Source organism: Heterodontus francisci, chromosome 1, assembly GCF_036365525.1.
Source record: "Heterodontus francisci isolate sHetFra1 chromosome 1, sHetFra1.hap1, whole genome shotgun sequence".
In the NCBI taxonomy this organism is placed as follows: Eukaryota; Metazoa; Chordata; class Chondrichthyes; order Heterodontiformes; family Heterodontidae; genus Heterodontus; species Heterodontus francisci.
Window position 1 is genome coordinate 260,761,983 of NC_090371.1, and position 27,408 is coordinate 260,789,390.

The 27,408-nt window shown below is 42.5% G+C and overlaps 1 long non-coding RNA gene across 1 annotated transcript in view; it reads left to right on the forward strand.

Annotated features, from left to right (window-relative positions):
- The window catches only part of LOC137376006 (uncharacterized), a 70,089-nt gene that overhangs the window by 40,019 nt on the left and 2,662 nt on the right, over positions 1 to 27,408 (forward strand). The gene's annotated exons all lie outside the window — the stretch shown is intronic.

The following is a 27,408-nucleotide window of genomic DNA, read 5'->3' on the forward strand; positions in this document are numbered from 1 at the left end:
ATAGCTGCAGCATGACCTCGTGGCTCCGAAACTCGATCCCCCTACTAATAAAAGCTAACACACCGCCTTCTTAACAGCCCTATTAACCTGGGTAGCAACCTTCAGGGATTTATGCACCTGGACACCAAGATCTCTCTGTTCATCTACACTATCAAGAATCTTCCCATTAGCCCAGTACTCTGCATTCATGTTACTCCTTTCAAAGTGAATCACCTCGCACTTTTCTGCATTAAACTCCATTTGCCATCTCTCAGCCCAGCTCTGCAGCCTATCTATGTCCTTCTGTACCCTACAACATCCTTCGGCACTATCCACAACTCCACCGACCTTAGTGTCATCTGCAAATTTACTAACCCACCCTTCTACACCCTCTTCCAGGTCATTTATAAAAATGACAAACAGCAGTGGCCCCAAAACAGATCCTTGCGGTACACCACTAGTAACTAAACTCCAGGATGAACATTTGCCATCAACCACCACCCTCTGTCTTCTTTCAGCTAGCCAATTTCTGATCCAAAGCTCTAAATCACCTTCAACCCCATACTTCCGTATTTTCTGCAATAGCCTACCATGGGGAACCTTATCAAACGCCTTACTGAAATCCATATACACCACATCCACTGCTTTACCCTCATCCACCTGTTTGGTCACCTTCTCGAAAAACTCAATAAGGTTTGTGAGGCACGACCTACCCGTCACAAAACTGTGCTGACTATCGCTAATGAACTTATTCTTTTCAAGATGATTATAAATCCTGTCTCTTATAACCTTTTCCAACATTTTACCCACAACCGAAGTAAGGCTCACAGGTCTATAATTACCAGGGCTGTCTCTACTCCTCTTCTTGAACAAGGGGACAACATTTGCTATCCTCCAGTCTTCCGGCACTATTCCTGTCGACAATGACGACATAAAGATTAAGGACAAAGGCTCTGCAATCTCCTCCCTAGCTTCCCAGAGAATCCTAGGATAAACCCCATCTGGCCCAGGGGACTTATCTATTTTCACACTTTCCAAAATTGATAACACCTCCTCCTTGTGAACCTCAATCCCATCTAGCCTAGTAGCCTGAATCTCAGTATTCTCCTCGACAACATTTTCTTTCTCTACTGTAAATACTGACGCAAAATATTCATTTAACACTTCCCCTACCTCCTCTGATTCCACACACAAGTTCCCACTACTATCCTTGATTGGCCCTAATCTAACTCTAGTCATTCTTTTATTCCTGATATAACTATAGAAAGCCTTAGGATTTTCCCTGATCCTATCCGCCAATGACTTTTCGTGTCCTCTCCTTGCTCTTCTTAGCTCTCCCTTTAGATCCTTCCTGGCTAGCTTGTAACTCTCAAGCGCCCTAACTGAGCCTTCACGTCTCATCCTAACATAAGCCTTCTTCTTCCTCTTGACAAGCGCTTCAACTTCTTTAGTAAACCACGGCTCCGTCGCTCGACAACTTCCTCCCTGCCTGACAGGTACATACTTATCAAGGACACGCAGTAGCTGCTCCTTGAATAAGCTCCACATTTTGATTGTTCCCATCCCCTGCAGTTTCCTTCCCCATCCTACGCATCCTAAATCTTGCCTAATTGCATCATAATTTCCTTTCCCCCAGCTATAATTTTTGCCCTGCGGTATATACCTGTCCCTGCCCATCGCGAAGGTAAACCTAACCGAATTGTGATCACTATCACCAAAGTGCTCACCTACATCTAAATCTAACACCTGGCCAGGTTCATTACCCAGTACCAAATCCAATGTGGCATCGCCCCTGGTTGGCCTGTCCACATACTGTGTCAGAAAACCCTCCTGCACACACTGGACAAAAACTGACCCATCTAAAGTACTCGAACTATAGTATGTCCAGTCGATATTTGGAAAGTTAAAGTCCCCCATAATAACTACCCTGTTACTCTCGCCCCTGTCGAGAATCATCTTCGCTATCCTTTCCTCTACATCTCTTCGAACTATTTGGAGGTCTATAAAAGACTCCCAACAGGGTGACCTCACCTCTCCTGTTTCTAACCTCGGCCCATACTACCTCAGTAGACGAGTCCTCAAACGTCCTTTCTGTCGCTGTAATACTTTCCTTGATTAACAATGCCACACCCCCCCCTCTTTTACCATCTTCTCTGTTCTTACTGAAACATCTAAATCCCGGAACCTTCAACATCCATTCCTGCCCCTGCTCTACCCATGTCTCCGAAATGGCTACTACATCGAGATCCCAGGTACCAACCCATGCTGCAAGCTCACCCACCTTATTCCGGATGCTCCTGGCGTTGAAGTAGACACACTTTAAACCAGGTTCTTGCTTGCCAGTGCCCTCTTGCGTCCTTGTAACCTTATCCCTGACCTCACTACTCTCAACATCCTGTACACTGGCACTACATTTTAGGTTCCCATTCCCCTGCTGAATTAGTTTAAACCCCCCCAAAGAGCACTAGCAAATCTCCCCCCCAGGATATTGGTACCCCTCTGGTTCAGGTGAAGACCATCCTGTTTGTAGAGGTCCCACCTACCCCAGAAAGAGCCCCAATTATCCAGGAAACCAAAACCCTCCCTCCTGCACCATCCCTGCAGCCACGTGTTCAACTCCTCTCTCTCCCTATTCCTCGCTTCGCTAGCACGTGGCACGGGCAACAACCCAGAGATAACAACTCTGTTTGTTCTCGCTCTAAGCTTCCACCCTAGCTCCCTGAATTTCTGTCTTAAATCCCCATCTCTCTTCCTACGTATGTCGTTGATGCCTATGTGGACCACGACTTGGGGCTGCTCCCCCTCCCCCTTAAGGATCCCAAAAACACGATCCGAGACATCACGAACCCTGGCACCTGGGAGGCAACATACCAACCGTGAGTCTCTCTCGTTCCCACAGAACCTCCTATCTGTTCCCCTAACTATGGAGTCCCCAATGACTAATGCTCTGCTCCTCTTCCCCCTTCCCTTCTGAGCAACAGGGACAGACTCTGTGCCAGATACCTGTACCCCATTGCTTACCCCTGGTAAGTCGTCCCCCGCAACAGTATCCAAAACGGTATACCTGTTGTTGAGGGAAACGGCCACAGGGGATCCCTGCATTGCCTGCTGGTTCCCTCTCCTTCCCCTGACGGTAACCCATCTACCTACTTCTTTTACCTGAGGTGTGACTACCTCCCCATGACTCCTCTCAATAACCCCCTGCGCCTCCCGAATGATCCGAAGTTCATCCAGCTCCAGCTCCAGTTCCCTAACGCGGTTCTCGAGGAGCTTGTAGTTTCCTTATTTTGTTTTACATTTTGACCAACTTATAGTTGCTTAGATTCCAAAGATAACAATTTACAATTTCAACATATGCATCTTTACTATATCCAATGAATTCACTAGCACTCTGAGGATTGCAAATACACTGATGTGGTGTAGGAACAAAACAAGACGATGAAGGCCTGATTATCTGTCTTCTGTAGAGTCATCAGGTCAGATCTCTTTCATCAGTGAGAAATGGATAGACCTCCAGGTCGAAAAACCCCAGGATAGTTGATATGAGTATGAAAAGAAAGAACACAACAACTATTATGTACGGGGTGGAACTTCATACACATACTACGTGGTCAGAGGCATTTGAAGAGAAGTAGCAGTTGTTCAGTTTCAGGCTATCAATATACTCACATAAGAAACAGTCAAACCAATTCATTTGAAGAGGACCATTTTATGAAGGGAATTTTTAAAAATCACTGTCTAATTTCCTTTAGCCCAATTTGGGACTCAGCTGCACACTTTCAAAGCATATTCTACCCATCACTAATGCGCTACTGATTTTGTTCCTGAAAATTGGGGTGGAATCAGCAGCACAGCAAAACAATGCGTGGAAGCTCTGCCCCTCCCTGTTTCATATCCACCCCTTCAAAAGGGTTTGCAAAACATTAATGCTCTGCCTCAACAGAAGGTTTTGCTAGCAGGGGCCTTAATTGTCTTTCTTGTGCTTGCTTTGGATACTTGGTGATTGTGGATATTCAGAGTATACTCACAGAGCATTCGACTGTTCATGTTAAATTAATGAAGTTGTTTAAGACAGATAAACAGTAGATGATGATTAGTGTTGGCCCATAGATATAAATGGTTAAAATATGAAACTTTAGTTTTGAGGAGGAAAAATTCAGCTATTTATCAGTGACTGTGGCTACATTTATGCCAATAATTACACAACAGACAGCATCCTAAATTGTTAGCCTCATATAAATAGCATTAATAATGGATCCGCTGTGCCAAATGATTTGATTCAGTATCAAGTCATGGTTACCTACATTTCATTTTATGTGATTACATCCATGTCTTTATCATGGTTGCAGTTTTGAGTTGACAAATGGGCTGCTTGCCCATACTGCTAAACAAAACTAATATGCTATGTTAATCACTTCACCAGTACCAGCAAGTATGCCTGCCTGAGTGTCAGAATGACAATACATGTGACTAAAGTGCATATCCCTTAACTTAGCTTCATTCCTTTATTCTTAACACTCATTCTCACTTTTTTTTTTAACAAAGCCAATTAGTTATAACTCTGTACTTTCACAGTCCTGGAAAATGGGCTCAGAATAACTATATTGTTTTGCTGCTTGTCAGATGATTGAGGTGCTTTTGCTAACTCTATAATATTCTGCAACTAAACTTGGTGGCATCAGTAACACTCCTCAATGCATAATCACAGTTGCAAACTATCATAGAGAGTTGCATCTTTACTGAATCGGGTATGCATGCAAATTGAAAATTCTAAACTATCTTTCTGATTTTACATAATTACAATATGATAATTCAAAGTAGCTTTTCTCCACAGAAAAATAAAATGAATTATATAATGTGAATTAAGCATTGTACATAATGCAGAAAAGTAGGAATTAATGCTAAAAATGTAATTATATAGCTATTTGAAATAAGCATTATAAATAATGCAACAAAGTGGGAATTTAGAGCTAAAATTGAATTACCCAATAATTTGAACTAAGGAAATTCAATTAAGTAGATTCGACTATATGGCACCTTTATCTGTATAGTTGTACAATTCAAAAATGCTATTGCTGTGCCCGTTTAAAACTCACAGTAACTCAAAAGTATCATGCAACTCTTTTTAATTTCTAAAACTGTTGCAGTAAAATTTTGGATGCATACTTTTACCTCATTACATACCAATCCTGGAAATCTGTAATCAGATGTCAACTCCCACAGTACATTAACAAACACAAAAAGACCAAAGACAGGACTTCCTGGTTACAGCAGTCTCCCTCAGCTGTAGAAACATGAGCCCACTTATAGTTCAAAACAAAACCAAACATCAATATAATGGAATGTTATAAAGCCAAATGATTCCAAGACAAGAGGCTTTGATGCCTTTGGGTCACTAATACATGTCAACAGTTTCATCAGCATACAACATGTTTAAGTTGTAGGCTAGGGCGTTACCAAGTTTTGTGCCAAGTACACGCCCCAAAGGGATTATAAGATGCTGACACCGTGATACTTTATCTGTATAATGGATATTTGAGTAAGCTTTTTCCTGTTAACAATGGCAGGTGGTTTTTGAGTAAAAGGGGAATTAATGTTTTTTGATTTGCTGAATTTAAATGTGTAAATTCGTGACCATGTTTGAATCCCTCCAATCAGATTTCCGACCCTGCCACGCTACCAAAACAGATTTTATCAAAGTCAAAAATTACCTCCTATATGACTGTGACAAATGTAAACTATCCCTCCTGGTCCATCTTAATCTGTCTGCAGCCTTTGGCATGTTTGGCCACACCATCCTCTTCCAAGGCCTCTCCATCGTCGTCCAGCTGGGTGAGACTGCACTCACCTGGTTCCATCTTTCTTAGATTCATAGAGTCATTACGTCAAAGTAGGAGGCCACTCAGCCCATTGAGTTCATGCCAGCTCTCTCTACAGCAATCCAGTCAGTCCCATTCCCCTGCTCTATCCCTGTAGCCCTGCAAGTTTATTTCCCTCAAGTGCCCATCCCATTTCCTTTTGAAATCATTTTTTGTCTCTGCTTCCACCACCCTCATGGGCATCGAGTTCCAGGTTATTACCACTTGTGTAAAAAAGTTCTTGCTCACATCCCTGCTGCATTCCTTGCCCAAAACCTTAAATCTGTGTCTCCCGGTCCTTGTACCATCAACTAATGGGAACAGCTTTTCTTTGTCTACCGTATCTAAACTTGCCATAACCTTGTAGACCTCTATCAAATATCCCCTCAACGTCCTTTGCTCCAAGGAGAACAACCCTAGCTTCTCTAACCTAACCTTATAGCTAAAATCCCTCATTCCTGGAACCATTCTGGTAAATCTCCTCTGCACCCTCTCAAGGACCCTCACATCCTTCCTAAAATGTGGTGACCAGAACTGGACACAATACTCTAATTGTGGCTTAACCAGAGATTTATAAATGTTCAGAATAACTTCCCTGCTTGTACTCAATACCTCAATTTATGAAGCCTAATATCCCATATGCTTTGCTAACTACTCTCTCAATATGTCCTAACACCTTCAAGGATCTGTGCACATGGACCCCCACAAGATACCTGTGTTCCTGCACTGTCTTTAGAACAGTGCCATTATATCTATATTGTCTCTCCCTATCCCTTCTGCCAAAATTCATCACCTCACACTTCTCTGTATTAAATTCTGCCAAGCTGATGCAAGGACCAATTATGAACTATGAACTGATGAATTAACCTCCCAAAAATTGGCACACTTTTGCTGCAAGACAAAATGGAGTAAGAGGTCAGGTGACCACTCCTGTACTGTGAATATATATAGTGACTGTTGGAGACTGAACCCATCATCATATCTGGACCAGTCTTGAAGAAAGCACTAGAAATGCTAATGGTCCCATTCAATTATAATGGCCACCTTTTTTAAACCAGTTGGACTAGCAATGATCTTTGCAGGCATAGAGGGCTGGATTTTAACAAGCCCTCGATGTTGTGATCTATGGTGGGGCAGCCTGAAGATAGCTCCAGATGAGGTCTGCCATGGACCTTGACACCGGCAGGGCACGGCCCGATCCTCCAGGTGGTGGCGAGACTCCATGGCAGCCCCCCACCCCCAGCCGCTGGGCGACAGGACAACAATTTAAATATGCAAATCAATAAAATTAAGAAATTTAAATACACTTACCTCCAATCTTGAGGACCTGCCACGATCTTCGGTGCAGCTGCTGGCACTCCCGTCCGGGGAAACGCGGCTTCACACTGGTGGGGAGGCGGGAGGAGGTAGGTTTGTCAGTGTGGGAGAGGGGAGATGGGGTCAAATACACATAATGGGTGTAGGGGATGGTGGGAAGGGTTGAACCTTAAACTTTGTGCAGCTTATGGGAGGAAGGTCAGATGAAAAAGGTAAGTGCTTTGGAGGGGGGAGGGCAAATAGTTATTGTAATTGTTATTGGGGGGCTGGGACAGGGGTGTTAGAAATTTATTTATTTAATTTTGGGGGGATCTTTCTTTGAAAATTTGGATGACCTTTAAAAATGGCTCCAGTGCCTGTGCACAGGCAGCTGAGACCATTTCCGGGGACGGACAGGCCGCACCCTTCCTGAGACTGTTGGGGCGGGGGGTGGGGTGTCCTGCCGTGGCTATTCAAGTGAGCCACCATGCTTAAGATGGCGTGTGGCCCTCGTGGGCGGGCTGCCATTTTTTGAGCTTGCCGCAAATTCAGCCCAGAGTCTCCAGACCCAAACTCAGGACAATAGATGTGACCAAACACTACTTTATCAAGATGAGCAACATTTAAACACATTGTCTAACAATGGCCACAGATTCAGAGATATTGGGCTGATTTTATCAGTGTGCTGTGCTCTGCGGCGGCGCGCTTTGCAGTCGGCAGCCTTCCGACACAGAAGCGCTGCCGCAGAGTCCCCGTGATATTATGTGCGGGGCTCATTTAAATGCAGGGGGCAGAACGGCCGCCCCCAATAATGTAGAGGGGGCGGCTGCCGCATTCCAGGCAACGGTGTTCGGCGCCACCGCGCGGGCACGGCGGCATTGTTAAAGGGCTTCAAACCCTTAGAAGAAATTTACATGTTTAAAGGTACCTCTTTGTTTCAGGAATGTAGTAATAATCTGTGCACACCTGCAATTCCCTCTCCCATACCCCCAATGAATGAACATTGAATTTTATACCCTATCCTGCCCCAAAAAATTAGTTCTCACTCATGACCTTTATCCCTGAACTTTATTCCCTTTTACCCTAAACCCCTTTCCACCATCCCCACAGGATTGTTTTTCCCGCTCCCCCCCCCCACCCAGATAATTTGACTCCTACCCCCTCTCCACCAGTGTCTCGCCTCGGAACTCCGTACGGAGTTCTGAAGGCACGCGAGTTGTGACCGGCGGCTGTAAACTTGGCATAGGATGATTGCTGTGACCAGGTAAGTTCATTTCAATATATGTTCAGCTCATTATAATATTGAGATGGAGGCCCCACCGCTTGGTGGTGGGGGTGGGGGGTTCTCAGCGAGGTCTCGCCGCCGCCGGTAATGTATGGTGGGGCCTTCTCGGCGTCATGGGTCATGGCGGGCCTCTCCCGCGAGTATTTTACGGGCCTCCGCGCCACCATCCACAACGCCAAGGGACTGGTAAAATCCAGCCCATTGTATGAAAACATCAGGGGAGAGCAACTTTGGTCACTTGACAGAAACAAAGCCTGATAAGGTTTTTTTTTTAAAACAGAGACTATTCAGTACAGAAAGCCAGCAGCCAGGAGTCTGAGAGTAACGTATTCCAGCCAAAAAGATAACCCTACCAAATACCCTCTTTAAAAACTACCTAATGGTGGAGATAAAAAGGTGACCTTTGAAAATGCCCCATCTAAGATATTGAAACAGGACCTTTGTCATTGGACTGTAACTGAGATTTAACCAAAGAAGTCCGTAGCCAAGCATCCGTCCACCTGAAACTCTCCAAAGCTTGACTCCAGTGAACCAGGAGAACAGGAAGAACAGGGCTGTATTGTTTAAATTTTCCTCCTGGGAAAACAAACAAGGTTTCATAAATAACTCTTTTTAAAAACACCAGACCTGAATGCTCGCTATTTCTTAAACTCTATATTCTCTTGGGCTGAATTTTGTTGAGCTCCCGATGTCGGGCTTAATGGCGGATAGTCCGGAAAATCACAGCAGCAGTGGCCCACCATGGAGTCCGATGCCAGGATTGCAGGGCCCGATCTTCCTGCAAAGAGGTTTTGTGGCGGCACCGCCCCCCCCCCCCCCCCATTGTTCGGCGATGGGATACAACTTTAAATATTGAAATGAACTTTATGCATACATTTAAACCCAATTGCCTGCGATCTTACTGTTGAATCCAGATCTTCAGTGTGATGGGAGGCACTCATGCGCCTTCACTTTCCCGTCCACGGAAAGCTGGTGCCACTGAGGTGGGCAAGGGGGATTAGAGCATTTTTAGTGTCGTGTGTCGGGGGGAATGAGGTCAACTCTGCATTTTTAGTGTGGGGGGTGGGGTGAAGGGGTAACCTCTGCACTTTGTGCAGTTGGTGGGGTGGGGTGGGGAGAAGGGGGCCAACTCTGCAATTTCAGTGTATTGAGGGAAGGAGGGGCCAAGTGTAGTGGGGGGGAGCTCTGCGTTCTCTGAGCAGGGCTGGCCGTCCTTTCAAAAGGGAGTCAGCGCCTGTGCAGAGACAACTGACGCCGTTCATGGCATCACCTAGGCCACCCCACCATGTAATTGGGTAATTGTAGGGGGTTGGTGGCTGCCCTGCATAGTTAAATGAGCCGCCACGCTCAAGATTGTAGCAGTGTAGCGGGCATACTTTTTTTTCACGGTGGTGGGAAAATAAAATCCAGGTGTGTGTGTGTGTGTGTGTGTGTGTGTGTGTGTGTGTGTGTGTGTGTGTGTGTGTGTGTGTGTGTGTGTGTGTGTGTGTGTGTGTGTGTGTGTGTGTGTGTGTGTGTGTGTGTGAAGTTGTGAATTTTGGGGTTTTGTTGAATAAAGATTCATCTTTCTTTGAAACTGAAAAAACCTGTCATTTCCTGTGTATTGACCATTAAAATGCTCAAGGGTTAAAACACAATTATAATAAAACATTGTCTGCGGTCAGTTGTGACGGGAAAAGGGAAACCACCCCTATCATTTCCTATCTATCCATAACAATTCCATCTGCCACCTCTCTACCCATTCTGCTAGCCTATCTATGTCCCTTTGCAGTCGATTTGAATCATCCTCACTGTTTGCTACACTTCCAAGTTTGGTATCATCAGCAAATTTTGAAATTTTACTCAGTATTCCAGTATCCAAGTCATTTATATATATATTTTAAAAAGCAGTGGTTCTAGCACTGAACCTTGGGAACATGACAGTCTACCATCCTTCATTCTGAAAAACAGCCATTTACCATGACTTGCTGTTTTCTGTCCTTAAGTTAATATTTTATCCAAACTGACACTGACCCTCCTATTCCATGAGCCTCAATTTTGGCAACCAGCCTTTTGTCAAATGTTTTCTTAAAATCCGTATAGACAACATCCATTGCATTCCCTTGATCAACCTTCTCTGTTACTTCATCAAAAAATACAATTAGATTTGTGAAGCATGGTCTGCCTTTTAAAAATCTGTGCTGGTTCTTAACTCAAACCTCTCCAAGTGACTGTTGATTTTTTTCCCCTGATTATTTCTAAAACCTTACCCACCACTGATATTAAACTGACCAGCCTGTCATTGCTAGGACTGTCCTTCCACCTTTTCTTGAATAAGGGTGTCACATTTGCCACTCTTCAATCATCTGGCACCTCCTTCATATCTCGAGAAGATTGGAAGATCATGGCAAGCCCTTCCTCTATCTCCACTCCAACTCCCATTAGCTACCTAGGATGCAAGTCATCCAGACCAGCCAACTTGTCCAGTCTAAGCATAGCCAGCCTTTCCAGTACAGCCTACCTATTAATTTTCATCCCCTCCATTACCTCTACCATTTCTGCTTCTACGATATTTTATCAGTATCCTTTTCCTTTGTAAAAACCAATACAAAGTACTCATTAAGTATTCTAGCCTTGCCCTGCACTTCTTAGCATTGGTATTAAAGGCAGCAATATATATGTTATAGACAACAACATATATATGTTACAGAACATTTCTTGTGCTGCAGCAAAATTAATGAAATCATAGATTGTATATAAACCTCAGGCACTGTCTGACAGTCATTTGGAATGATATCCTATTATATAATAAAACCCATTTCTATTATGGCTGTTCCCAGCAAAGAAAAATTTGTGTGAAGATAATTTGTAAAGGAATGGAGTCATTCAACCCTAGTTCAGACAAGTCATTAGAACGTGCATGTTCAGCACTCAAACAAAAAGTGATGGGAAATAGTAACTGGGTACTTTTCAACCACATCATCCATTAAATATTAGTTTAATTACTTCTTAACTACATTGGTGGTAACCATAGTTGCATATTAATTGGTGCAAATTGTTAATCGTTCATAAATCTACTCAAAGATGAACTGGTTTCAAAAGCCCTACTTTGTATCAGCAATTACTCTACCCAAACACTTCTGCATATTATAAAATTTGTTCATATTTTTTAATTTCTGTAAAAAATACAAAGATGGGGATAGTTTATTTCCAATACATCTTATTTTTATGCATAAATGTAGACCAGCAAAAGTAAAATTCAATGCTTTAGTACCAGAATATTTGTAAATATAGTGACCCCAAATGCACATGCCACTTCCAGTGTATCATTGGCACTGGAATGGCAATTTTATTTTTGGGGGCCTGCCAACTTGAGGAAGATCGTGGATTGTCAGCATTTCCACCTCTTAATCGTTGCACTGGCACTTCTGAACAGTTCTGGGGCTTTTCAGCAATGTAGCTTGAAGCTCATTGTAATAAATGTAATTGAGGATGACTGGTGCTTGAGTGTCAAAATGCAATAACTTTCTGACTCTCCAATGCACCAAGGGTGATGTTGAATGAAATAAAAGAGATGGACCTGTTACCAGTATCAAGAAGTTCTTTATTTTGGAACCTGGAGGCTAGAGAAACTTTCAAGAGGAACTATTTTCTTATAGGAGATATTTTGGAACTTTGTTTTGTGTTATACTTAGACACTGTTCATAGAGAGTCTTAGAGTTATGATGACACAGAAGCCCATTCTGCCTATCAAGTTCCTGCTGGCTCTGTAGAGCAATCCAGTTAGTCCTATTACCCCCATTCTAACCCCATAGCCCTGTAAGTTTATTTCCCTCAAGTGCCCATCCAATTTCCTTTTGAATATGTACATTAAAAATTGTATATTCATGTGCAGGAGTCACACTAATACAGGCATTCATATTCAGCATTATTGTTAAAATAAAGATTTTGAGAGCCTAAGACCACTGGAATATTTTTCTCACCACCCATAATAACAGGTTCTGAGTTAGAATCATAGTGCTGAATTTTATGAGTGCGCCGCAGATTGCGGCTGCGCACTCTAAAAATGGCGTGCATCCCTTGTGGATGCGCCATTCCTGAGCCCCCACGATATTATGCGTGGGGGCTCGTTTAAATAGAGGGGGTGGAGTGGTCGTCCCCGATGACATAAGGGGGCGGCCGCCATGTCCCCGGCATTGGCGTCTGGCGCCACTGTGCAGGCGCCGGCGCCATTTTTAGAGGGCTTTAAGCCCTTACAAAGTAATTTTAATTTTTAAAGGTGCAGTCACCGGGAATTTTTATTGGCAATGAATAAGGATGTTGAGGCCCTTCACCCCCACCCCCCCTCCCCCCCACCGCCCAATAGTCACTTAAGTGGCATTAATTCTCAAAAAATAATTTGTTCCCTTCCCAAACAAGTTCACAGACCTGAAAGTTAACTCTGCTTCTCTCTACACAGATGCTGCCTGACCTGCTGAGTTACCCCAGCACTTTCCACTTTGCTGCCACATACTTACCCTGCTGTGTCCCAGTGTCCTGTGAAGTTGCGATCCTCTTCTTCCACTCAAGTGTTTTAGATTAGATTAGAGATACAGCACTGAAACAGGCCTTTCGGCCCACCGAGTCTGTGCCGAACATCAACCACCCATTTATACTAATCCTACACTAATCCCATATTCCTACCAAACATCCCCACCTGTCCCTATATTTCCCTACCACCTACCTATACTAGTGACAATTTATCATGGCCAATTAACCTATCAACCTGCAAGTCTTTTGGCTTGTGGGAGGAAACCGGAGCACCCGGAGAAAACCCACGCATCCACAGGGAGAACTTGCAAACTCCACACAGGCAGTACCCGGAATCGAACCCGGGTCCCTGGAGCTGTGAGGCTGCGGTGCTAACCACTGCGCCACTGTGCCGCCCCTGGGTGAATAATCTTAATTTCACACGTTCCAAGATGTGAGACTTAAATGTACCATAAAAAGGCAAATACACAACAGAAATAAAACCATTATTGAAGAATATTTACATACCATGAGCTTCTAATCATCTGACTGTGAAAAGCAATAGACTAATATGCATTTGGAATCTGTATTAATTTCTCTGCTAACTGTTATCTGAAAAGACATGTAACTGCAATTAAACAATCCTTGTAAGAAAACAGGAACATTTGTTCATATTCTAGCTGCATTGCCAACTAAATATATTACACCAATAACTATGATCAGCTGCTGCATTATCAAAGTGTTCGTGAACATCTGTCGATGTATAATAGTTGAAAAACCATGACAACAGCACAGATCTCCTCACTAGTCCTGTATTGGTTTTCAAATATGTGCAAGACAAACCTTGCAGCCAGACGTTAGAGCTGTTACACGCTGGAGTCACCTTTGCATTTAAAGGACCACACCAAAAGTCCAGAATGGCAGAGGGGTACACAGTTCAGTGAAGCCACCCTGGTCACTCTCCTCCAGGCTGTGCAGGCAAGTTGGGAGATCCTTTTCACCAACGATGGGAAGAAAAGGCCCTCCCACTTGAACAAGGCAGTCTGGCTGGAGATGGCAGAGGAGGTGAGTAGCCATGGGGCCATCCGGTGTCAAAGGGTCCAATGCCGGAAGGGGATGAACGATCACTCTCCCAGCCAGCCGGGGCCCTCTCGGCCTCTTGCGCACAGGGTACAACCACCTAAGTCATCCACACCCAAGGGAAATCAAATCAGCACAGGAGAATCTGCAAGCATTTCCAAAAAGCATTGTGACACAAATGGGTCTGCATGGGTGACACAACAATGTAGAAAGGCCACAAACAAAGTCATCTTCACTAACATGTCCGTTGCATTTACTGTGTGAAAGAAGTGTGCTAGCATATACCGATTGTGGCTCCTCCCATTACATCATTGGCCTTTCATAACTGCCAATGTATGGAATAACATCATTGCCATGCCAGTATCACTTATGTGCATCTCCATAGATGCAGTAATATGGGAAATGGCTCAGTGTTCTGTTGCCAGTAATGTTGGATGCAAAGATGTTGCAGATGTGGACTGCTGCACAGCAGGTGAACGAGGGTGCTGTGTGGCATGAAGAGCCCACGGTGGTTCCTATGGCGTGGAGAACCTTTGATCAATGAGACTCTGCTGTGCGTCCCCAGCTCGCTGCTCACCCTGCATGCGGTGCCTGGATGCTCTCTGTCCTCCCATGTGCTTTTCCTGCAGTAAGTCTTCAGCATCCTCATCATCCGAGGATGAGTTCTGCTCATGTCTCTCCTCATCCTACACACTATTGAGTGTGTAGTTGTGCAGAGCATAGCACACTGCAACAATGCAAGCTACCTTTTCTGGCTCATACTGCAGCGCACCACCCGATCTATCCAGTTAGCGGAATCACATTTTCAGCATACCGATCGACTGCTCAATGGTGGCTCCTTTAGCTCCGTGGCTGGCATTGTATCGCTTTTCTGCAGCAGTGCTGGGGTGTCTCACCAGTGTCAGGAACCATGTCTGCAAGGGGTAGCCCTTGTTCTCCCAGTAGCCACCCCTCCATCTGAGCCATTTCAGTGAACAGCAACGGCAACTGCAACTGGCACAGGATGAAGGTATCATGGCAGCTGCGTAGAAAGCAGGCACAGATGTGCATGGATCATTTCCGGTGATCACATACGAGCCTCACATTGATTGAGTTGAAGCCCTTGCGGTTTACGCATTCAGCTGGTTGCCTGGCAGGAGCCTAGATGGCCACACAGGTGCAATCTATAACCACTTGAACCTGTGGGAATCCCGTGACGGAGCCAAATCCGGTGGCCCTCTGGGCTTGGCTTTCAGGGTCCGTCATGAAGTGGACGTATCACCAGCCCTCTGGTACAGGGCATCGGTGACCTCCCTGATGCAGTGGTGCACTGCTGACTGTGTGACCCCACAAAGGTCTCCGGTGGGCCCCTGAATTGATGCAGAGGTGTAAAAATTGAGAGCCGCTGTCACTTTGAGGGCCACAGGCACAGGATGTTCACCAAAGCCCCTGGGCTGCAGGTCATCATTCAGCAGGGCACAGAGATGTGTCACTGCCTCTCTCAACATCCGCAGTCGCCTCTGACACTGGCGCTCTGACATCTGTAGGTATGTCATGCGGAACCTGTAGAGGTAAGTACCTGTAGAGGAAGTACCATTTTACATATGGCAATTGAGGTGCCGCCGCCGAGTGGCGGGGGAGGCTGCACCGAGGTCCTCCGCCAACGGTAATTTGCCATGGGCCCTTCTCAAATTTTACTGGCGTTGAGGGGCCGTTAATATTCAGCCCTATATGTGTGTCTAAGTATGAAGGGACTAAGGTAAAAAGGGACTTAACATTTGGCTAAGGTAGAAAGGGGACTTTTTAAAATTTAATGTTGGAACTTTAAAAATTCAATCTGTGTGTTTATGTTTTACTTTATTACTAGTTGAGACTTGTTTTATAATAAACTGTTAATTTTGTTGTTCAGTAAAGAAAGCTGGTTGATGTGTTCTATTCCAGGGAAAAAAATAATGTATTTGATTGACTGTTTCAGTAAGTGGGAAAATTTAAAAAATATGTTGTGATCTGTGGAGAAGTGGGAATGAATTAACAGTGCACTCATCCCGCCTTGGCTGTGACAATATGTAAAGTCGTCTCCCGTTGCAGAGGGTGGAGGCCGCCCGCAGAGCTTCCCTGCTGCCGGGAAAATCGGGCCTGGCAATCCTGGCATCAGGTTCCATGGTGGGCTGTCACCACTCCAATATTCCAGCCACCGCCCCCGCCACAGAGCCTGACATCGGGAGGAGAACAAAATCCAGCCCATAGGATTCCCAAAGGGTATTCCTGCTTTTAATAGAGGATGAAAAGGAGCATTAAAGGATCTAGGAAAGGTGAGTGAGGCAGCATTTGAGGAGGATGCATCTGACAAGATATTAACAAAAACGCCCCAAGGAGTTCATAGGCCATGCAGATGTCACAAAGATATAAGGGAGCAGCTCTACATGAGAAGAGAGTGCATCAGCAAACAAGCTGTAGACAACTTGTGCCAATTTCTGCATGAAGAGCTGCAGCAAAGCACATTTCCATGAACAAGTCTGCCTGTGGTTATGAAGGTGATGTCTGCCCTAAGATTTTATGCCATTGGATCATTTCAAAAAGCCAGAGGCGATCTGTGCAGTATCACCCACAGTGCTGTCTTGCCATTGGCAGATAACTGAAAGCAGAGGAATTAATCCAAGTTTGGCATCACAGCAGGGTAACAGTATGTTAGGTTCTTCCACTGTTATCACATTCCAGTATTCAATAGATAATATACTGGTATCATTGTAAGATTTTACCGTTAACCCCCTTAATTTCCTTAATAGAAAGGAAATGCCCATATTCTGTGCGATGGAAATAATTGTCAGTTAATGACAGATTTGCTAGAACTTGAGATGATGAACTGAATTTTACCAGCCCCCCAACATTGTGGGGTTGTGGTTGGGAGGCCTGGAAAATACTTCCGGGAGAGGCACACCACAGGCCAGGAAGACCCCACCCCATTTTACCGGCAGCAGTGAATCCTCGGGGAGGCGCCCCCCCCCCCGCCACTCAGCAGTGGAGCCTTCATTTAAATATTTAAATAAATGTAAATCAATGAATAAACACATACCTTGTCCTGATGGCTGTCCAATGCCGATATTCCGGCCGATGTTTGGAACTCACGAGCCTTCGGATCACCATTCGGAGATCCGAGACGTGACCCTGGTGGGGAGGAGTGAATTTTTCAGGGCTGGGGGGAGCGGCATAAACAAATGTGATTGGTTGAGGGGATGGTGCGAAGGGGTTGAAGGTTAAAGGAAAGAAAGTTCGGGAAGGTTGTGATGGAAAATTTTAAGTTTTTTGTGGGGGGGGGTGGTTGGGTAGGACAAATAATACATGGATTATTCATTGGGTGGGTGGGAGGGGGGTTTGGGAGTGTGCATAAAATTTTATTGCAATTTATTTAAAAACCTGCCACTTAACAAATTAAATGTAAATGAAGGGCTTGAGGCCCTTTAAAAATGGCGCCGGACGCCATTGCCAGGGATGGTGCACCTGCCCCCTCTATGTCATTGGGGCTGGGCCGTCTGCCCCCTCCCTGTTAATGAGCTACCGCGCGAAATATCTGCGCACTTTCTGAAGCTCATGCCGAGGACGGCGGTGAGCCGTAAAAATTCAGCCCAATGCTTCATCAACTCTTTGTGCTTATGGTCAGTTTAATGAGAAGATAACGTGACATAAATCTTAAGATTTCAAAGATTTGATGTGCAAAATATCCTAACTAATTTTCACTTAATTGCTCATTATTTCATGCTACTTTTATGAATATTGTAATTTAGACTCCTTTTTAATACATTCTCCTTTAGCTCGGTGCAAAAGTAGGATTCCATAGGTAAACTTATGCTTTCTATCAGCTGAAACTTGACCTACGTTTGAGACACAGGGCAAAAACAAGTCCTTCTACCATATTTACTGAAAAAAATGAGCTAACCACTCTTTGCTTCAGATCCCTTCAAACCAACAAAAAATACTGCCAGAATATATAGCTCAATTTTAAAAAAAGGTTTATTAAGAGGTAAGATTGTACAGATGCAAGTATGAATCATCAGATTAAAAGACTAACAGTACAGCCCTTGATTCTCATTGTTATTTGAAAACTGATTTTCCGAATCCAGAATTACAAAGATCAGTTGCAATGTTTTTTATGCAAGTACACCACTGCCCTCAGTACAGCAAAACTTGGCTATGTGGCGGAATTGTATGAACTGAACTCAAGAATTAGGGCAAGCATGCTGTATTTATCCCCAGACAACATTTAGCTACAGAACTGTCGATCAAGAGTCAGAATAAAGAGACAGTGGCAGGGATTGCTTCCATATGGTGTTGATTGCGAGTAGCATCCTGCATCTGTTTTAACTAGAAGATGCTGATTACAACACAATGTGCATCTGGTTAGCTTTTTGAAAACCATGCTTCCTTTGATGGCTCTGTCTTTGGGGTTAATGATGGCATCTTGTCTTGCAGTGGAAACCTTACATATATCAACATAGCACAGGCCTAAGGTATCTGGTCAATCAATCCGAACATGATAAAGGACTGTTTATAGACAAAGTTGTAAACAAAAGGCAGCAGCCTCCCTTGCACTTCAAAGACAAACTCAGACAGTTTATAAATCTGTCCTTCAGAAGAGCAACAGAAATCTTCCACAGAAAACAATTCTAAAATAGTAAGCACAACCACAAATTCCTACTAAAAAAAATTACGATAGAGATTCATAAGTTGTGAAACAGGACAGATTCCTAGGGCCATCATAGAGCATTATGCAAGAATAGAAGACTTTGCATTTCATGTATCAGACATTTTAAGGTTAAGTGCAGCGTGGCTACATGCAACATTCTCTGCCCCAACAGTGTGACTCATTCCCAACTATAAAAGAATACTCCATACTGCACCAGCATGATAGTTTTCGATTTTCTGCATTAACCATCTTATTCTAGATTACCAGTATTGGGTGATGAATCAAAGGTCACGAGGTACTGGGGTGAGATATTCCAAACTCCATTCTAAATTAGACCCTTACAGGTAGCATACAGAGGGGATGTTTGTATCCAAATCAGGTTGGGCTGGATTTGAACCTTGATCTTAGATCAGTTGTTACCCCTCTGACCAATGCAACAAAAAGTTATGAAATATCTTTGTGTACTGAAGCAGTATTTCTCAAATAGCTGAGATAGGTAAGTTGGTTTTATAACAATTCTTCCCAAACTTTCTTCAACATTTCTGTCTATTATTGACAGAAAGAAAGACTTACACTTATTTAACATCTTTGAAAATCTCAGGACCTGCCAAAGAGGTTTCCAGCCAATAAAGAACTTTTGAAGTGTAGTCACTGTCGCAATGTAGAAATGTGGCAGCCAATTTATGCACAACAAGCACTCCCTCAGTACTGCACTGAAGGGTTAGCCTAGAGTTTGTGCTCGCATCTCTGGTGTAGGACTCAGAGATGAGAGTGCTTCCAATGAGCTATGGCAACATAAGATCTTGAAGAATGCAAGCTTCTTTTCAGATAACTAATGCAGCTGTGACATTTTGTAAATGTAAATTTATACCAGTGGTTCTGAAACATTTTTAGTTGAATGTCACCTTTTCAAATGGATTAGTAATCATGGACCCCCAATCTAAATTATAATACTATATACTATATAATATGAAAGTGCTCCATGCAGAGTATTTTGATAACACTTTAAAAAAAACAGTTATTTCCTTAACAAGTATCAGTGAAGTGGATGTGCCTACTTTGGACTGCAGGGTCTGTCTATCCTTGGCAGCAGCACAGAGAGAGCAGGAGCCTGCAGCAGAAGCCTAGCCAGCTATGTCCACATCCCACAAACGAATAAATAAAAAAAAATTAGGGTAACAGAGGGAGAGCAGGAGCACTGGGGAGGCACAGCCCAGAGAGAGTAACACTGGGAGAGCAGGGGTAAAGCAGGAGCACTGTGCGAGCAGAGCATAGGGAGCACAGAGTATGGAGAAAGCAGGAATTTGAGGATAGCAGGAGCAAGGGATTGGGGGGTGGTGGGAAGCAGGAGCACAGGGCAAGCAGAGTACACATCCAGCCACCACTTACTTGCTTACTCTTGACCACGGCACACTGGGCAATAGGCCATGTTGCCCACCCATGAGGCCAGCCCTATGTCACAGACCCCACTGGAAGGTCTCTGCAGACCCCAGTTTGAGAACCACTGCTGGATACAATGGGGTCACTTATTTTAATATGAAATAGCACAGCCTTACCTGTTATAAATCTTTCAAGGAGTTCCTACTTCACAGCCACAATCTCATGTCATTGTCGTCAACAGCACATTTAGGTCTAGCCAACCTGAATAACAGGATAAACCCAACTACGTGATCCTTTAGCTGCTATCATGGTCTACATCCTGGCTGACACGATAAGCAAGCAGAATCGCCCTATCGTCAAATACCGTGAAGCCTGTACAAATAGGCACTTGCAAACAACAGACACTTATTTGCAATCCCAAATAACTTACATTGTAAAATTAACAAGCTTCACCTTGGAACCACACATACTCCCAAATTACAAAATATGGACAGCCTTCAATGCACCAAGTCAGTTTACAACTTAAAAAACAGGACACAGAGGTCAGTGGGAGGCTGCATCGGGAAGAAGAGAAATGGCTTTTGTGGAATGGGGAGCTATATTTACTCAGCATCCATAGCGCAGAGAAATCATTCTATCTCTGGGGTTGAATACGCATGGTTCTATCCCATGGATAGAACAGTTTCTCTGATAGTAAAGAATTGTCTCCATTCAACAAAAGCAGAGAGCTGCACTGGGTAGTGCCACATCTCATTCCACTAATACATCAAGCTTTGATGAGCTGCTAACAGCCCTCTACCTCCCCCGAGCACTTCAAACGTTAGCGGTGCAGCACATGGAGGAAGGGCTTCCCAGATAGGGAATGCAGTTTGTGGGACATTAATCTCCTAAATTTGATTGGGATCTCCCAGGCACTCAGGCCCTACAGCAGCCACCTCACCCTATGCAGGCTGGCAATGTAGCAGATTCCAGGACCACAGCATCCCTCAATGGTAAACACTGGGTAACCTAACAAACAAAAAATGAATTAAAATCACATCCTGCTGGCAGGGCTTAAGAATTAGGCAAAATCCCAGGTACGGGTGAAAAAAAAGTGATACGGACAATCCTGAGATATTTGGATCATTTGGTTTACTGTACATGCAATGACCATTTTGAAAATAAGGACACCTGTAAAACAAAAAAGGGATATCTGATGCAAGTTCTTGAACTGTTCCTATTTGTCAGGCTTTACTGTACATCAGAAGCAAAAAAGAATAGGCCATCAGATGTTCTTTTTACCAGAAGAGTGACTGGTGTAGTGCACACAGATTTTAAGGAAAAACTACATGTGCTGTAAGTAATCACGATGCTAACAATAATGCTAACAATTTTTTAACATGATTATATTGGAGTAAATAATTAAAGACTTTAGTCCAGTTCCATTGCATATTTATTCTAACATTAATGTTTTTAAACAAATATAATTTTTGATCTTAGTTCAACATTTTCAGTGAAAAGTCTTTCATGAACTCAGCATTCAACAGTGAGCATCATGTACTGATCCCATGAAATGCACTGATATATTTTGTAGTTGTCAAACTATTTTTTGATTTTATCAGTCATCCAGATAATTTGCATAATTATTTTTCAAATTCTGACTTTTTAAATGAAAGAAGCTGTGGAAGATAAAGAGAAAACAGTAAGGAAAATAGCCAACTGCAAACCATTTAAATATAAATCAATTCTGGGTCATTTTTCTGCCAATTATTAGTAATATTGGACAATTGCATATGCACTTACCAAAATTGAAAGCACCAGGCTATTATTCTGTCTTATTCAAACTGACCACAAATGCATGCTATTAACAGAACATGGCAAATTTATGATTGCATTAATTGGGAGCACTTGACATGAATGAGCATTTTCTAAGCAATAATATGCAAATTTAATCAACTCCCGCCAACAAAAAAATGATTCAACTAAACACTTCAGAATCAAAATTATTGCAAATGTCGGATTCATCTTTTTATTTTGTTAAGCGACTTTTCATTGGAATAAAAAAAAATGTCCACTTTGGCAGAATCAAAGGTTGTTTGTTGTTTTTGATGAAGTAGCTTCATAATGCTAAGAAAGCTGATCTGATTTCCACCTAAACTTGGCATAGAGTGGGGAACAGATTGAGGAACTTCCCAGTCTCTATAGCTCAGTTCAATATTGAACAATGTACTTACCAGCTGAACTACCAAGGAATTATTACTATTGCAATTTTAATGTATCCAATGACACAATTTTTAAAATTAGTTTCGCTAACCAGTTAGAAGGTTATTTCTTCCCCAGCCTCCATTGATAACTCCTTTATAAGATATCATAATTTATTTGGATAACACTTATTAAACTATAACATTTTATTGATAATTTACATTTAGAAAAAATTCATACCATACAATTACATTAGCCAAGTAATACACCTTCCACAATAAATATGATTTCCAAGTGGAGAAAATTAGTTAGGTTTTGTGTTAGTACCTAATCCATATTTTACATGCTTCACTAAATACGATTTTATTTAAAACTGAGAGTACAATTTTAGCAACTTATTCAAAGACCAATCCAGTTGTTAAATACTCTGATACTGTATTTCAATCCTTTGGTATTATTATTTCACAGCTGTGCTGGCTGGAGTTTGCTATATAAACACTCCTCAGTGTAATATCGTAAGGATAAATAAATATTAAATTACATCCTATGAAGATTGTTAAAAAAGCTATGGTCCTTGAAGCTGTTTAATTGCCTTGACTTGGAATATTTGAAACCTAAAAGACCTTCCTGGAAGCTTTTTTCTTTGCCTTGTTCCATGCAAATTTAATTTGACTCTTTAGCTCAATCTATCCATGGGAACGATTGATATGGAGAGCTATTTAACTTGCAAACAGTGGGGTCTCTCCTTTGCCATATTCTGGGGATGTGTTTGTCTCTTCTCTCCTGTCATCCATTTATTCTCTAATATTGTCATCTCTATTTGTGCAGTGACCTTTCAGTGACCAGTGCTTCATCTTCCTGATTAATCTCTTTCACCATGGTTTGGGTCAGCTGGTCAGGATTGAACCATGTCCTAGATCTCTGTAAGGGGGTATTCCCTGCTCCTGTAAAATAACAAACAGATTTTTTTATCCAGAAAAAAAATCCAGCAATGATTTATCATTGTTCAAATAAAATCTTCAATGGCTGCTTTAGTTGAATCCTTGCAGCTGTTTCTGAAACAATTATGCAAGTGCTGTACGCAACAATAGAGCAGATCAGTCAATTGAAAATATTAACTAGGAAGTCAAGGCACGGCTACAGGTCAAAGCAACATAGGCAAAACAGATGGGGCAATGAGTAGAGGCCATGCAGCAATACATACTTATTAGAGAAAGCCACTTCAGTGTGCTTTGGAGAAAGGATGTTGCAGCTATCCTGCGATATCGATGGCTGAGGTGAAATTCTTTCTTACACTCTTGTTTGCATTATGTACTGACATTAACGTTGTAACATTCTTTACCTTTTTTTGTAAAGCGTCAGAAAGCTGGATTTCAAAATGATTGGAAACATGTCAACAGCAAAATATTTAATTAAAGATAAAAGACATTTATATGTACATTCCTTGCACAAGATTCTTTGGGTTTGCTGCAGCCAAGCACTCCATTTAGCACAAAAGATCTGACAAACTCAGTGTCAGTGTTGTATTTCCAACACCAGTCCAGATTCATACACACACTTTCATCTGTGAGGGAAAATTTCAAGCAAGGTCATTGTTGGACAGTGAATCAAAGTTTGAAATTATGTCAGTTTAAGCTGAATCCAATTTAAACTTGTGAAAGTACTGATAGTGTCAGAGAACATATTCAGCAATATCCAGAGTAATACGTGAGCATACACAGTGACATGAACGATTATATTGTTCTTTTACAGTACGTGATTCTCTGTACAGCATTGTTCATGCATGCTAAATTTCCACTTCAGAAATAGCACAAGTCACTTCATTGAATTCTTCATGGTTAAAAGAAGCTTTGCTCTGGTACTAAACTGTACAGACTGTAGATTTGACCTATGTGTACTGAGACAACAATTGGGATGTGACATTTTGATCTCGTCACCCCTGAGTGAGGGAACTGAGTTTTTTTTGGTCCTAATTACTATTCACTGTATGATTCTATGATTCAATTACCCCACTGGAAAATATGCATGTGTGGATGTTGGGTGAGGAGGAGTAGGTTCAGTGCTGATACTTGCCATGACAAAATAGCCCACTGGCAATCATTAATAGTGCTTACACATAGAAAATGGCTATTTTGGCAAGACACTGGAGGGTACCCTTTGCCCTTGGAGCTGTATCCCAAGATAAGACAACTCTTTCAAGAGAGTAAGGGGTAAGATTAGGCAGAAAATGGGCAGAAATAATTGGTCTCAGTCTAATAACGAGTATGCGATTTGAAACTGAGTCGCACAGTGGGTGGATTTTATTAGCTATCTTGGCTGGAAGGGGGATTTTGTCATATAAGATTTCTATTTTGTGGGGAAGTAGAAGAAGCAAAGTTCAGTTGTGTGAACTCCTTCCTCACAAAAACACACCTTCTGCTTACTAATCACAGAGTACCAGCAAAGGCATTCACACAGCTCTACATTCTGGACTGAAAGAGAAAACTTGGCAATTGCTACTCGTAGTAAGGATCTAACAGGGTAAAAATATTTACAAAATATTGCTGGGGTTGGTGAATATTCTGCCTTGGATACTCAAGGGTACTGATTGGAACTAGTATATGGTTTGTCAGGGATTTTTTAAGAAGATTCTATCGGACACTTAGATTGGTAATCTAGCTATGCTGCAAATGATGTCCACAGAGTGTATCAAGATAGTAGGATGCATGTTCATGTTGTCATTGCCATGCATGAGTTTTCAATCTGACAAGCCCAGTGCCAAGATCAGACATTGTAGTTTGCTCACATCTAGCCATTGACAGAGCTCTGGGAGCAGGTTATTTGCCTGTAACTTCAATGAATGATGCATATCTTATGGAGTGACCTAAATTAAAAAAAGCGTTCTATAAAATAAATTTTAAAATAGGGTCGACAAAATGATACCCTCACCATCAATATCCTTCAAACAAAATTAAAACTGTTATGATTACCACAGTGTCTTTTTGTTTTTCTGCCTGTGCCTGTAATTAAAAAATGGCTTAAATGGTGAGTGGTGATAATATCTTGAAGGGAACTTGGTTCAAGTTGATATTATGCCCACAGTGAGGGAGCTGAATTAATATACGCACAATTGAAATGCGATCACTGAAGCACCCTGGGTTAATGACTGTAGCAACTAATATTAATTCAGCTTCTTCACACTGTCAAACTGAATAGCTCTTCCAAGTCAATTCTCCCAGTGATAGTCTCAGCATCCTTTGTTTTAATATAAAAAAAGGTTAATCAGGAGAAATAGAAAACCAAACCAACGAGTTAAAGGGGAAGGATATTTCATCAAACTCTCCCAATCCAACACACTCTCCCTTTTTTATATTTGATGGAAAATTTAAATATTAAAATAAATTTTCCTTGTCAGCTCCAAGCTTTATCATCAAGAGACCAAAAAAAAAAGACAAAGCTTTCTTACATGTTCAGTCAGAGAATACCAGTAAATGCCTCCGTCGATTTGCAGGGTTCAAATGCATTCATCAGGGATTGGAATGCTTTGTGTTCCTGAATTTAATCTAAAGTGGGGATTAATTACCCAACTCAGTACCAGTAAAGTGACCCTGCCTCAGAGAAAGCTTCCACGAGACACCTCCCTGTTGGCTGAATTTATTGCAGGGGTACAGTGAGTGCTTTACTCCATAGTACCAAGATTGGTTAAATAGTGCACTATGCCATCAGACAATTGAGATTCCCTCTATAAAAGCAGAATCCTTACTAATTATATGAAATCCATGAAGCAGCCAAGGTCAGCACAGCATCAAAATTCACTTGAATTTCATTTTCTCAACTATTATAATTTATTGAAAAATTATGGGGTATCCAAACTCTGAACCCAAAGAGAGGCGAAAACAGTATTAGCCCCAAAAAACAAACACATGAAGATAGGTTACAGTTTAGCAACATGTTATCAGAAAACATCACAAATTATTTCCCTAATGTTGCTGTCGACACAAATTTAAAATTCTAGTGAGGCTGTTTGGAACATCAAGCTTCTTTGAAAACATGTTTTTACTGGAACCATAGATTACATCAAAAGCAAATGCTCCACTTTCTCACTGTCAAGTTCAAAATTAATTTTGCATCTTAATGACTCAGTTATAGCCCATAAAGTAAAAACTTTTTTGTCCAGGCTATTTTGTTTATTTAGAAGGCATTGCTTTAATTATCATACTTTTTATTGTTTAATGTAAATGCTAAGCTTATCAATCCAACCAAATCCAGTTTAAAGGTGACTAATCTTTAGAGAAATCTAAGTCAACAGTAATGTACCTACCTGGTATGTAGCAGTTTAACCAACGGTCAACTCTGCTTATCTGCAGTGTTGTTGTGCAGAATAAATCTAATGGGTCATTTTTACTTCGTGTGATAGTGAAGTTAATGGAAATAAAAGTCAGGAGAGATGTAAAATGGGCTGGCAATTCCCTGTCACCCGTTTTCTTCTCTTCTTCTTCTAAGGCAGTCCCTCAGGAATGAGGATGACTTTCTTCCACTCCAGAGTTGTGGGTCCTTAGGTGACTGAGTAGTCCAATCCTGATACTCCAGGTCCTGAAGTTCATTTTGAGGGGGTGGAAGATGCACACTGACCACTACAAGGTCCGAATGAAGCAAGATCTTTGTCCAATGGCAGGGATGGCCGAGACGATTGGAGACCAGGCTCTGCTACACAGATGGGGACTAATACACACACATGGCCAGCTGGCGAGCCCGGATGCAAGTCGTGTGGATGTGTGTCAGGGTGTTCTTGAAGGGGTAGCTGAAAGCCTGCTCCAAGGGCTCCTGTGAGAAGGGCTCCCTGGGACCCCTCATGGAGCTGGCAGGATTAGGCTGAAGCAGATTCACCCATTTTACACCATCGCTCAATGTCAAAATTTTGCCTACTGTGTTTGGCTTTCAAATTTGGTGGCAAGTCACAATTGCCCTTTCCCTGCAAAAAGATATATTTCTACTGCATTCTAGTTTTTAAATTTTGTTCATGATAATAGCCAATTATTCTGCTACTTCATCACAAATTTCAGGTATTTAGTCAAAAGAGACAAAATGATTGCATGGCAGAGTGGATCAATACTTTGGGGGCTAAATTTGATAGCTGCCGAAAACGGGCACGGGGATCACAATGTGCGATTAACCCACACTCTTGATTGCAATGTAGGCAGCACGCTAACCTCGTGCTGCCT